This window comes from Bos javanicus, chromosome 11, assembly GCF_032452875.1.
Source record: "Bos javanicus breed banteng chromosome 11, ARS-OSU_banteng_1.0, whole genome shotgun sequence".
In the NCBI taxonomy this organism is placed as follows: domain Eukaryota; kingdom Metazoa; phylum Chordata; class Mammalia; order Artiodactyla; family Bovidae; genus Bos; species Bos javanicus.
In genome coordinates this window covers 38,575,482-38,588,616 of record NC_083878.1, presented here as the reverse complement: position 1 = coordinate 38,588,616, position 13,135 = coordinate 38,575,482, and the positions used below count along the sequence as shown (strand labels likewise).

The window sequence follows — 13,135 nt, the reverse complement described above, 5'->3', positions numbered from 1 at the left end:
TGAACTGACTGCAGGCAGGAGATAAGTAAACAGGAAGCTCAAGAACTGAATTTCATTGTCAGTTAATGAACAGTTAACAGCACTCTTTTGTTTTAAAAGTTTAGGTGTATTAAACATAACTTTCCAAGTTCTAATGAAAACCGAATAAGCCTTCTTTCCGATATGAGATTAATTTCCTATAAACATCTGGAGTTAAAATGCATAAATGAGACTCATGTTGCCATCTCATGCCATGACCAAAAAAAAGCAGATCTTCTCATTGTGAAAGGGGTCTTCAGTAAACACCTGCTACAGTTTTCTCTCCTTTATTGGTGGTTACAATTTCACTGATGAAATACCCATTAAAAAGAAAATCAATATCTGAGCTTAACCGCCTGCTTTGTTTTAGTACCTCAAATTATTTTTAAAACTGATTAACATAAATAACTCACTAGTTAGGAAATACAACAAATGAGTGTTTCACATTGCTATTCTAGCATCTACAAAGAAAAAGGAAAATAAAAAAGGTAATATCCAATTCTTATCTACTTAACAATGCACCAATCTACTTAATAAAAATAAATGAAAGAACTAATAAAAATCCACATTTTTGCTTTCTAAAAGTCTAATTTAATCATTGTATTAACATAAAATAAAAATTAAAAATAAATGAAAATATTTTAATGTTAAAAATCAATATTATTGCTTCTAAATAAGACTGATAATACCTGAGCGATAACTCGCAGGGTCTCCTTAAAAGAACTGTCTCTGACTCACTTGGCTTCTTTTTCCTTCAATTAGCCCATATCAGCCAGAGTGTCTTGGGCTCATCTAGTTTAATCTGAACATAATTGGGTGGCAAGTTTCTATTTTCTAATCTAAATGAATTCACCTTAAAAATACATAGAATTTAGAGTCTATTTAACACAAAGTTTAAGTAAGTATGACAAAATGAGACATTGCAATTCTGTTCACCGATAGAGTATTAAATATGATCTCCTATATCTTCCAGACCTTGTCCAGGCATAGAAGTACAGGCAACATCTGCTGAACATATTCAAAGACATGCCCAAATCTGCACCTCAACCGATTTGTCTGGTAGTATGAGGTTTTGAGGCCCTCATCCTGACTGTTTGCATTTGCATCTGTGTAAATTATGTGAACATGTAGATCCTCTCAGAAAACTGTCTAGTTCTACCCACAAGTTATGATTTTACTGTATGGGCTGCTTCATTCATTCGAGCAGAATTTTCCTCTTGTAAGATCTAAATGAGAGCACATCCTCCCCACTCTCCAGGGAATAATCCAAAAGATGGGAGGTTCTTAATAAAACAATTAATTGTGATAAATTTCTGATTTTTGCTCCTTTGTCCAGGGCTATTTCCATGGCAACATCCTCTCATCCTATTGTTGGGCTGTTCTTCATTCACACAGCAGGTTAAGCCCAGGGCAGTGAGGGCAGGCTGATGGTCAGCCTTTATTTTCTCTGGCCCTTCAACAAAGGTTAGTTGAGGTCACCAGAAGTCAAAGGGTAATTACTTTTCCTCCACAGGGTTAAAGGTACATAGATTGCTATTGGGACCACTGTATGGATGACCTTCAGCTTTTAATGCTCAATCCTCTTTTCTTTCATCAGAGTGAGTAAGAGTGATGGAACAGTGGTGATGCACCCCATGCCTGAAATTCAGAATAGAAAGCCAAACGCCTTTTTACTTTGTAAAGCTACTATCTATTAGCATAATACACTCTTGGAATCAATTGGAAAACCCAATGCATAAAATGTTTCCTATCTCTTCAATAGGAAAACAAAACAAAACCAAAAAACCTCTGGCAGAAAATAGCAGCTTCACTGGTTTCCTTATTTACTTAATTTGATATTCATAATTTCCCAGGCTTCAGTCATTTTCCTGAAGGTGTGTTCTTTAAGGCTGAGAAGTAAATGGAAGCTTTCCTTGTTCCATGAAGCATCTGGGGCTCAATTTTTCCCCCTCAAACACCAATTGTGACTTTGTCTCTCGAAACTGACTAAGAGTAAGTCAGACTGAAATGAATTTCCTCTCTTTACTTCTCTATTCTCAAATAAAGACAGTCTCTAAATCAATTTGCAGGGCTAGCGGGGAAGATCTTTTGAAAATGAGTAATTAACACAGTTTGCCCACTTATTTGAAGAGCCACTTTGAGACTTTGGCTTGTTGTTTCAATCTGGAATTTTTTTTTTAATGATTATTATCATTTTGGGGGCTCCAAAAACAGAGCCAGCCACCAGCCTGCTGGATGCATTTGCCCTGGTTCCACCACCAGGCAAAGGGACTTTTGGCTCCCTGGACAAGATGGCTCTGCTAATGGTTCATCTCAACCGACCACAGAAGGGAGCCTGAGCCCATTCATAGGGTCAGGCTAAGATCACCTGAAAGAGTCACTTGGCTCATCTGTAGCCTTAACCAGAGGCAACCATCCCCCAGGTCTCACCATCTTTGTCCAAAGACTAGCCTTGATAAAAGAGCACAAAGGGATCTGAGAGTAGACACCCCCATTCCCACCTTAAGAGGGAAGTAGAAATACTGTTTCTGCTTCTCAGATTCACCCTCCTGTGATCTGAGAGTAACCAGCTACTTCATACCCTGTAGTCCTCTGTCTCTTCTGTCAGCACTGGCCTAACTGCCTCTCCAGCCCCTCCCTCACACCCTTCATATCGAGTCATCCTATGACTGAGGAGCTCCCTAGGAACCTCCAGACCCATCTCCCACGGGTGCCAGCTTGGTTGCTTCATCAGCTGAGCCCTCCGTTTGGCCCCCTCCCCTTGGCCACTCCACCTTAGTCAAGGAGCCTGTAGCCTCTGGTTGGTGACCCTACCCTCCCTGGGCTTACGTCATCCTTTTACGCTTTTCCCCTTTCTCTCTTCAGTTCCTGCTTCTTTGAAACACTGGCTTAAAATTTAGTTCCTTCAGAAATTCCTCCATATTTTATCCCCTGCTACAACTAAATAAATACATTAAAAATATTATATACATATATAATATATAACATATCATACACATAATTATATAATAAAGCCATAGAAAATGCATCTAAATATCAAATCTTATTAAATAGCAACTTTTAAAAACCAAAAGCCTTAAATCACCATCATTTACAAATACTTGAGTCTCTTACAACACTACTGTTTTACATGAGACAATTTATCATCATAGTTGCCGTATTTATCTTGGCAAGTTCTCTTTTTTTCACTTTATTTTCTATTGTCCTTTCTATGTCTCTACAAAGTCCTGTCATTCTGGAGGGTGAAACACTTTGGTATTATATCACAATCTCCCCAAATAATCTCCTTATTGTCAAAGAGCACAACTGAAATCTGCTATTATTAATTGATGATCATGCATTGGAGAAGGAAATGGCAACCCACTCCAGTGTTCTTGCCTGGAGAATCCCAGGGACGGGGGAGCCTGGTGGGCTGCCGTCTCTGGGGTCGCACAGAGTCGAACACGACTGAAGCGACTTAGCAGCAGCAGCAGCAGCAAGGGGATAACAGAAAGTTAAACAAAGTGTAACCACACCCAAGGATATTTTATTTTAGAAGGGACTCCTGAAGTCCTCAAGACCCATAGAACATGGTGCTGCGTGTGGAATGGTCAGCAGTAGAGATAATATTTAGTAAAGGAGATAGAAAACCTAAGGAAGCATGCATCAGGACCTGACATGTGACCTGCATGCCTGTAACCAGATGAAAGAAGGGAGGGGAATATCCAGCACTGCCCACACTGACAGCACTGCCTGAGCTTACAGCCATGTCGCTCACTGGTAAAGAAACTGCCCTTTCCTCAGTTACAGACCAAAGTCAAAAGGACCAGCTATATTCTCTGGTCAGGGCTCCCTAACCAGGAACATTTAATGCAGCCTAAACTGGGAACTCCTAAAGCTGGCTCTAGGCAGGTTAGCTGGTTAGCTCAAAGAAGTGTCAGGTAGAGTGATGACTTCACACAAGGTAAACTTTAGGAAAGTTACTCTTTCCCTTTCTGCATCATTTCTCTCCTTTCTCATTCCTTCCAGATCATCTCCAGATGCCCCAGATCCCCGGAGTCCCAACTCACATGGGGATTTTAACATCAGTAGGCCACATTTTCCCCAGATCTGTTAAGAAAGATAACTGGGTGGAATATTTAGCCATAAACAAGGCATCTCTAATGATGAAATTTCAGGCATTTTGAATTTGGATGAGGGAGATATGTAGCAGTATCACCTTCTGAGATGCTACCAGGTAACCCTTTGAGTGTTCTCTGGGCCAGTGACAAATTGAAAGAACCTGGGACACGTTAGATCAAATCTTCCAGTAACACAAGTCACTCACTTTCACCCATTCCAAAATAGATGTGAACATTCTCCCTCTTTAGGCAATATTTTTAAAAGCTCTTTTGTTTTTTCTTGAAATACAGAGCCACTGGGTTCTCTGTCTTATAGTGGGCGTCTCTTTCCCACTTTGTAGAGAAAGTGTTACTAAAAGGTTAAACATAGAGGATTGTCCACAGTCACAATCAGTTCTTCCTCATGTGCCAGAAATAGATGTGACTTGTCGTCTCCTCTTATTGGTATCTTCAGATGTGGGAGGTAAGGATGTCTTCTACAGAACCTTCTGCAGAAATGTCTCTAGCGGTTGTTGAGTAGTAACAGAGAGTGATAGGAAAGTGCCATGGTCCCGAGCATCACCCTCAGTGCCAAATGAGTGATGAGTGCTCTGAGGTCCAGCAGGGACTGCCTGGCATCTCAGGGTGATGTGCTGTCCTAAAGCTGGGAGCACTGCCAGGGCTGACATGAGATGGGATCTGGGGAAAAGACTGTAACACAGTGCTACTCAAATTGTAATATGTGTAAGAAGCACAGATTTCTGGATCTCACTTCTTGAGAAACTAATTCAGTAGGCCCCCAGATCTGCATTTCTAATAGGACACCAGGTGATAAAGATGCTCTCAGCTATGGCCCCACCTGGAGGAGTACTAAGGTAGATTTCCCTTCGCAGGATTTCACTCCTTGTACCTCTAAAATGTACCACCACCTTTCCACTAGGCAAAGGGTTTCTCACTTGTTCATAAATGCTTATGATTTCTAGATACACTTTCATCTTTCTGTTCTCTGCTCTGGTTCTCACTTCATTTTGACAAAACCTTCTAGTTTGTATGGATTCTATGGGCCCTTAAGAATAGCACTTTTCCTATTTTATTCAATTACAAGTCAACTCCAGTTTCCTGCTATTAAGAAGGAAAATATCTTGCCCTTCACTATCATCCTCTATAACCAGAGAAGCTCTATCCACAAATTCTAAATCCTCAGCTCTCTGTCAGCACTTAGGTGGTCTTTCACCTCTCTGATCTTAGATAAGCTAAGAGATTGCCAAGACATACAAGCAGACATAATCCCTTTCCCAGGAAGCTTGCACCATTGGGTGACTACTTAGTCTAGTGGTGAAGTGCATGGGCCCAAGTGCCAGAGAGACAGGTTGGTTCAGGCCCCAACTATGCCTTTTATAAGCTGTGACCTCAGACAAATAATTTAACCTTTCTAAGCCTCAATTTGGGTTCCCCGGTGGCTCAGACAGTAAATAATCCACCTTCAATAAGATCCCTGGAAGAGGGCATGGCAACCCACTCCAGTATTCTTGCCCAGGGAATCCCCACGGACAGAGGAGCCTGGCGGGCTACAGTCTATGGGGTCTCAAAGAGTCAGACATGACTGACTAAGCACAGCAAGCTTCAATTTACTTTTCTGCAAAGTGGGAATAATATAATAATACAAACATATAGAGTTTTGATAATATTTGAATAATATAATGCATATAAAGAACTTAGACACAGTACCTGGAACACAAGTGCCTGGAACGGAATGCTAAGTGGCCCACAAATGTGAGTGGGATGCTGATTGTCTAGGAGCTGGCCTCACCTACATACTAGAGTGCCACCATAGTGTTCCTTGGCACAGACAAGCAGGACAGAGATCCACCTCTCCCAGGTCCTGGAGCCCTGGGCCACCTGTCTTTCCTGAGCCTCCAAGGAACAGAAGAAGATGGAAGGCACCACTGGACCCCTTTCTAGGTGTGCACTGTTATCACACCCTCTCTGAGGCTGACCTCCTTGTCCAACCAGGCTCCCATGTGCAGGCTGCCAGGGGCTGCTTCCCTGCCCTTCTATTATTTCCTAGCATCCCCCAGCCTCCTAACATCTCTCCTCTCAGCTGGTTAAGCATGTTGCAGATCGATGCTCATTCATCTGCAAGACGTTTTCCAGGTTATGAGTCCCCTTTCATGGATTCATGGGTGCATAAACTGAGGTCCTGAGAGGTCTGGAGGCTCCCTCCCAAGTACCAGGAAGGAGCCTCTCATTGCTTCCTGTGTGAGTCCCTGAACTGGGTAGAAACAACAGAAAATGAATCTCTCTAGTAGACAACAATGAGGCTGCATAAGCAGAACTTATCTCCACTGTCAAAAGCTAAACAATATTTTGTTCCATGTCAATTTAGTGGATGGCTACTGAATACCCTAGATGCTGTGCTGGAATACAAGTATGGAGAAATGTAAACTCTACGCTCAAGGCAAAAGGTTACAATTTATTTCTTTCTATAGCCAAGGGAGGACTTTGCATGATTTTCATCCAATGTGCCAAAAGACCCAGTCCAGCAAGTGTGATGTAAATGCCTCAGGAGAATGAGAAAAGGCAGCCATGGGGGTAGATTTGGTGTGAATAGCTCTCAGAGAATTTACCCAGTTTAATCTACATGTAAGGACACATTTTCCACAGTTCTTTCTGAGAGGCTCTTCCTTCGCCCTGAAGATACCTGACTTTCTCCCACCTGCTACCTGAGAGATTTTGAAGATTTTTCTTCATTTTAAAATGTTCATCAGAAGCAAACCCTGCTGACTGAATAAACAGAGGACAGTAAACATGTTCTAGTCCTGGCTCAGCTGTGGAGCAAATGAATGCCTGGAGCAAGTCACTGCACCTCTCCAGACCTCAGTATCCTTATCTGCAAAAGCGAGCCCATTGAACTAACTGTACCAGTGCACACAGCATCGACTGTGTGCAGATCCTCAGGGCACTTCACACATGCACCAACTCCTCACAACAACTCTGTGAGATAGGGAACGTTTTTTTATCACCACTTTACAGATGAGGAAACTGAGGCATGGGGTGGTTAAAACAATCTTGCTCAAAATCAGGTAGCCGAGAAGCAGAGATGAGATTTGGACATGTTCAGTGTATTTCCAGCATCTGCACTCTGAATCTCTATGATGGGCTGCCTTTCAGCAGATGAGGAGAACTAGATAGTACTAAAGTCCCTTCTAATATTTACATTCAATTGATCTATGAGTTTAAAATGACTCCTAAAAGCTCAGATTCTGTATTTTAAGCCAATGGAGCAAATAGCTCATGAAAAAAATGTTAATTTATTAATCAAAACTACCAGTTCACACTACGCTAGAAATAAAATTTTCAAAGTGCATCATACATATGAAAATGTATGAAAATATGTATGATCCTCTTAGATCCGAACTGGGTCTTGACATAGAGAAGGCAATAGCACCATCCATGAGGCCAGGAAAAGGAAGTCCAGAGAGGTCAGGACGTGATTATGGTACCCAAGAAAACCAGGGGAGGAGTCGTACTGCCTGAGCACGACCAGGGGCCTCCATTCAACCTGCGTCACACATTTCCTCTAGGACTTCATCTTGGATTCAGAGAGACCCACTGGATTCTGAGCAGTACGGAGAAAAGAGCCTGTCTCTCTGAAACTCTCCTCCATGGCCCTTCAGTGTTGGGTCTCTCACACAGATACCAAGATGTCTGGGCCTGCAATCAAGGGGGTGAACTCACACAACCCTGCAAAGTTGAGACGCATGTAGTGTTGCTGCAGAGGAAGCTGTTCTGACATTGAATTCCACGCCAGGCCTTCTAAAGAGCTGTCTGAGCTTGACGCCTCTGCTAGCTCTGCTCCTCCTTCCTCCACATTTACAAGGTAGCTCTGCCCTCCACAGAGGACACTGCGCTCTCAAATATCACATCTAACTTCCCAGTCCAAGAAGCAGCTGCTTGTTCCCTTAACACACCTGGTGCTTTCCCAGTGACAAGCTTCTGCTCACCTCCACCCTCCCGCTGGAAAATGCTTCCCACCATCTTGTCTTCAAATACTTTCCTTGTTTGCAGGCCTTCCTCATATGTCACTTCTGCAGGAAGCTTCTCTAGCCTTTCCAGTCAGGTGTAATCTATTCTTCTTTGATCATCCCTTCTTGTGTGCTCTATGACATACTCAAATTCTGCTTTTTTATTGCAGCTGGGCGTATACTTTCTTATCTTCATCACACTCAGACTGCTTTTTACTTCCTGGCAATGTGGGCAACAGCGTCTGGCACTTGATAAATATCTGCTTGACCACTCTCTCATTCTGTAGAATATTCACTCTGCAAAAATATATGGCAAAGAAGAACGATCATTAGATTCTAATGTCATTTCCAAATTTTACTGACTGCTTTTTTTTGTTATTTCCTGACTAACAGAGCTCAGCCTCAGAGGTGAGAGCTTTCAAAAAACTTCCATGTAGGCTGTATCCAAGAGGTTTCTGGATGTGAACATGTCAGCCCAAGACTCTGTTAACTGGACCTTCAGGTGCTCAAGGTCTACACTGTACAGCTGCAGTTTTACCCCAGAAACAGAGAACCAGAGATGACGTAACCAAAGGAGCCAGATTAGGAAAATGTCCTCGGTCTTCCAGGGCACTTAGTTTTCACTGAGACTCTTTGTACTTACAGGGGGAGAGGGTGGGACCAAGGAAAGAGCAGCTAGTGTGTTTCTTTCACAATTTCCCACCTCTCCACCCCCAACCATAGTAACAGAGAAGAGGGATGGTTATTTAGAATGCTGACATTTACAAAGAGTTAAGTTTAAATTGTTCTGGTGAAAAAGAGAAACCTTAGCCCTCTCCTCTAAACACAGTAAAACCAGCCAGCATAAAAATGCTCCCAAGATTTTCAAGTCTTTCGGAGTTGCTCATCACAATTAACTCTATATATGCCATTCTACATAGCGCATAACTGTGCAACTAGTATTTGACTGGTTTTTCAGCCCCGTTTCATGGAGCTGGAGAACTAGAACCAGAGAATAATATGTAAGGACCAATGCTTTGGGGATTAGGCCTCTCCCTCTGTCCACATCGAGGCAAACTTGGGGTACCTGTGGGACTTAGACACCATCCACGAGCAGATGGGTATCCAGAGTCCACTTGATCAAATCAAGTGCTTTGGAAAGTTTGAGAAAAAAAGGCAAAAGGACCCACTTTCTTCCCCACAAAGCCATGTGTCTTAATCTTTTTTTTTTTTCATTATATCCCCTCTAATCAATCGTCTTAGTTTTTTTTCCTAACTGCATCTCCTTGACATTTTAATGCCACTGATATACTGCTGATCTGTGTACCGTGGCCCTTAGGAGGCAACAAGCCACTGTAATGCCTCAGATTTCTGTTTCCTTCAAACACTGATCCCTCCCACTGGATGGGATACCCATTCCCTTAAGAATGCAAGTCACAAACCTGCCCCTGAGAGTAGAGACGCAATTGGAAACTTGCCAGGCACCACTCCTGGCATTTCTTTTTCATCTTTTCTCTCACTCTCCTTCAGACTCAGTATGAGCCTTGCATGCACAGAGCTAGAAGGTGACTCAAGGCGACTGGGTAACTGTCATGGCAACATGAAAGCATCAGAGCAGAGAGACTGACAACAAATCTGGGGCAATGGTGTATTTCACTCAGTGCAATCTTAGGTTCCACAGTAACAAGTGTTGTACAAGACATAGATTAATGGGAAAACTTTTTGCAACAAACTTATCCAAATAGCATTACAGAGTTTAGAAATTGGTTATTCCACCCTCTCCCCCACCCTTTTACCAGCAAAAGGGTGTGAAATTGGATTTTTCCTTCTGGCTAATTCATTTTTCCAATATTATAATTAACTTGAAAAATAGACTTCAACTTCTGCACCTCCCCTTTTGCTTACACACTTTACAGGCACAACATAATGATTCTAGTTATTAGCTCACTTTAGGCCAAAAATAAGAAGCCTAACAATACATTAACATTTCCATTATCAATCAGAAAACTGCAGGTCAGCTCCTTGAATGATATGTTGCTCAGCATATTAAAATCCCTGATCTCAGCAAAAATGTATAAATACTTTTACTCCTGAAATTATGGTTTAAGAGAGACATGTAGCAGAGTAAATGGAAGATGAGGAAGATAATCAATTTAGATTGGTCTAAATGGAAGAGCAATGGATTGCTATTTTTTTCCTTTATCTAATACAGAAATTGAGTGCCTATGGTACCCATTTTCATATTCATTTGATACTCATTTTAGTATCAAAGAGGTGGCAATGAGCAATTTATCAAAAATAAACTTCTCAGCCTTTGGTTTTGTGCTTGCACTTAACCATCTGGTCAATACACATCACCCTGGGAGAGCGCCAATGGATGTTTACCAACTGATATCACTAAACAAGGTTACTCTCCTTTCACCTGGGCACCAGAGCACCTGACTATTCTATCTGAAGCCAGTGCCAACTCTGTGTGTCAGTAACTGCAGATTCCACAGTTTATTACTAATTTTCTCCTAAACATTTGTTACTGCCAATGTTTTGAGATCCCAGGAGTGTTTCCAGGTGAATCTCCTCTGTAACATTATCTTTCTCCACTGCTGCTGCCGTTTAGTTGCTTAGTTGTGTCCAGGTGTTTGTGAGTCCATGGACTGTAGCCCACCAGGCCTCTCTATCCATGGGATTTCCCAGGCTAGAGTACTGGAGTGGGTTACCATTTCCTTCTCCAGGAGATCTTCTCGACCCAGAGATTGAACCTAGGTCTCTTGCTTGGCAGGTGGATTCTTTACCACTGAGCCAGCTGGGAAGCCCCTTAAAAAAGGGTCTACATTAAAAAAATAGATATCTTTTAAAAAATAAGTGATTGTCCTCACCTGTGCATGAGTGTATTTGCATCTAAATTTTTGATGATATCAATATACTCATTAAACATACTCATCTTTATTAAATATCTACTATTAAATATATTAAGTAATTAAGCATCTACTAAATAGTTCTAAGACACAAAGCTATAAAAGACATGGCCTTGCTATCAAAGAACTTAAAATCTGGTAGAAATACCAAGATCCACAGATTCCCCAAATTCTATTTGACTTCAAAAAATTTCAATAAGTTGAACATACAGAGGTAAGGAAACCTTCATACATGAGCTGAATGATAACTTAATTGTCATAACGCGAACAGTATAAAAAAACCAACTTGCATGTATCCCTTGAAAGTTTCTTTCCTTCCCAGGTGCCATAGTGACTAAAATTCTACTACAATTTAGAAATTCATTCTTTTAGGTTAATTTCCTTCCAGTACCAGTCAGCTATTATTTAGATTTTTCCTAGGTATTTTTAAGTACTGGTGTTTTAGATATAAGAACTGCTTAAATAAATTACCACAATAGATTACCTTTATTTTTTCTGGAGATCTCACTTAAGATGAAAATGCCCTTAGATGACTTAACATGTTGTCATGTTACTTATCAGATCACTTTCCACTATAAGAAACAGGACCTCAGCCCTGTGAAGGCACTGGGAACTTTGTGCAAATGATAATTAAAAGGGAGACAATATACAGAAAAGGAGGGATCCTACAAAATAAGCTCCTTACAACCTATCAAGACTAATAGTCTATAAGGAGTTAATGTTTCCAAGAAAATCAAGACTCAGAAACTAAGAGAAAGGTGGTCATGTTACCCCCACACTTCTGAAATTAGAGTCAATAGTCATATTGAATGGGATGATGGTGATAAAGGGAAAAGAGAAAAAAGTGATTTCCCATAAATTCTGCGTTATTGATGACTGACCACACAGAAGCTAATGTCCACAACAATAATGAGCACTTATAAACTCATGCATTAAAGCTCTGTCCTGTTCTAATGCAAAAAAATAACCCTCTGTTAACTTAAGATTTTTAATGCCTTGATCATAGAAAGAACCACATGAAATTATTGACAAAGCCTGAAGCAAAATGCAAGGTACTAAAATCATAACATAGTTGTAGGGAATTCAAAAGCATTATTATTCATTAATAAACACTAAACACCATATCAAAGCAGAAGACTTCAATAAACCGTTTTCAACTGACATTGCATGTAAATACGACTTGATTAAATGACAATAATAATTTGCCAATCCAGCAACAGCTATTAATAATAAGTCTACCCCAAATCTTAGCAATACAAATTTTGTTTTCTATTTTATGTATTTACTTATATTTGACTTCCTACATGTTATAATACATAATCATCTTTCTGGGATTATTTTTCATTTTTTTCTTGGTGTGTGTGTGTTTAGTTCTATGAATCTTTGTCACATGTAAAAATTTATTTCCCCAGGTGGCTCAGTGGTAAAGAATCAACCTGCAATGCAGGAGACTCAGGAGACAAGGGTTCGATCCCTGAGTCGGGAAGATCCCCTGGAGAAGGAAACAGCAACCCACTCCAGTATTCCTGCCTGGAGAATCCCATGGACAGAGGAGCCTGGTGGGGTTACAGTCCATGGTGTCACAAAGAGTCAGACATGACTTAGCAACTAAACAACAACAAAAAAGTTCGATAACTAGCACCACAATCAAGATCTGGAAATGATCCATCACCACAAAGTGTTGTTTATAGTCACCCTGTCCCTAATACCTGGCAACCGCTGATCTTGTCTCTATTTCTGTAGTGTTGTCAGTTTGAGAGTGTTGTATAAATCTTTGTTTGAAGATTCGTCTATTTTTAAAGTACATATATGGCTCATATATATACACACACACACACACACACATTCACACATACACATACACACATACACATACACAATCACATACCTATGTTTACTTTGTATAGTCTTGCTTCAATTTTGTAAGAGTATTTTTTTAATTCAACATGATACAATCTATAACAAAACATTAGAGACAGCCCTTCAGGGTGGACTGAAGGGTGAATCATCCCAGGACAAAGAATAGAGCCTTCTGCTTACAATGGCTCAATCGCTCTGAAAGCTGGATTCTATGATGAAGTGCCAAAGCACGTAATACAGGAGTTTTTGGAGCAAATCTCCG

The 13,135-nt window shown here is 40.9% G+C and overlaps 1 protein-coding gene across 3 annotated transcripts in view; it reads right to left on the bottom strand.

The window, feature by feature from the left end:
• Nucleotides 1–13,135, bottom strand: part of LOC133257032 (uncharacterized) — a 471,344-nt gene that overhangs the window by 55,724 nt on the left and 402,485 nt on the right. For 2 of the 3 annotated variants that reach the window (XM_061432426.1, XM_061432429.1), the window contains exon 5: nt 8,102–8,419. The exons of the other annotated variant lie outside the window; for it this stretch is intronic. The gene's annotated coding sequence lies outside the window, so the exon portion shown is untranslated. The remainder of the gene's footprint in view (nt 1–8,101; nt 8,420–13,135) is intronic. 3 annotated transcript variants of the gene reach the window in all.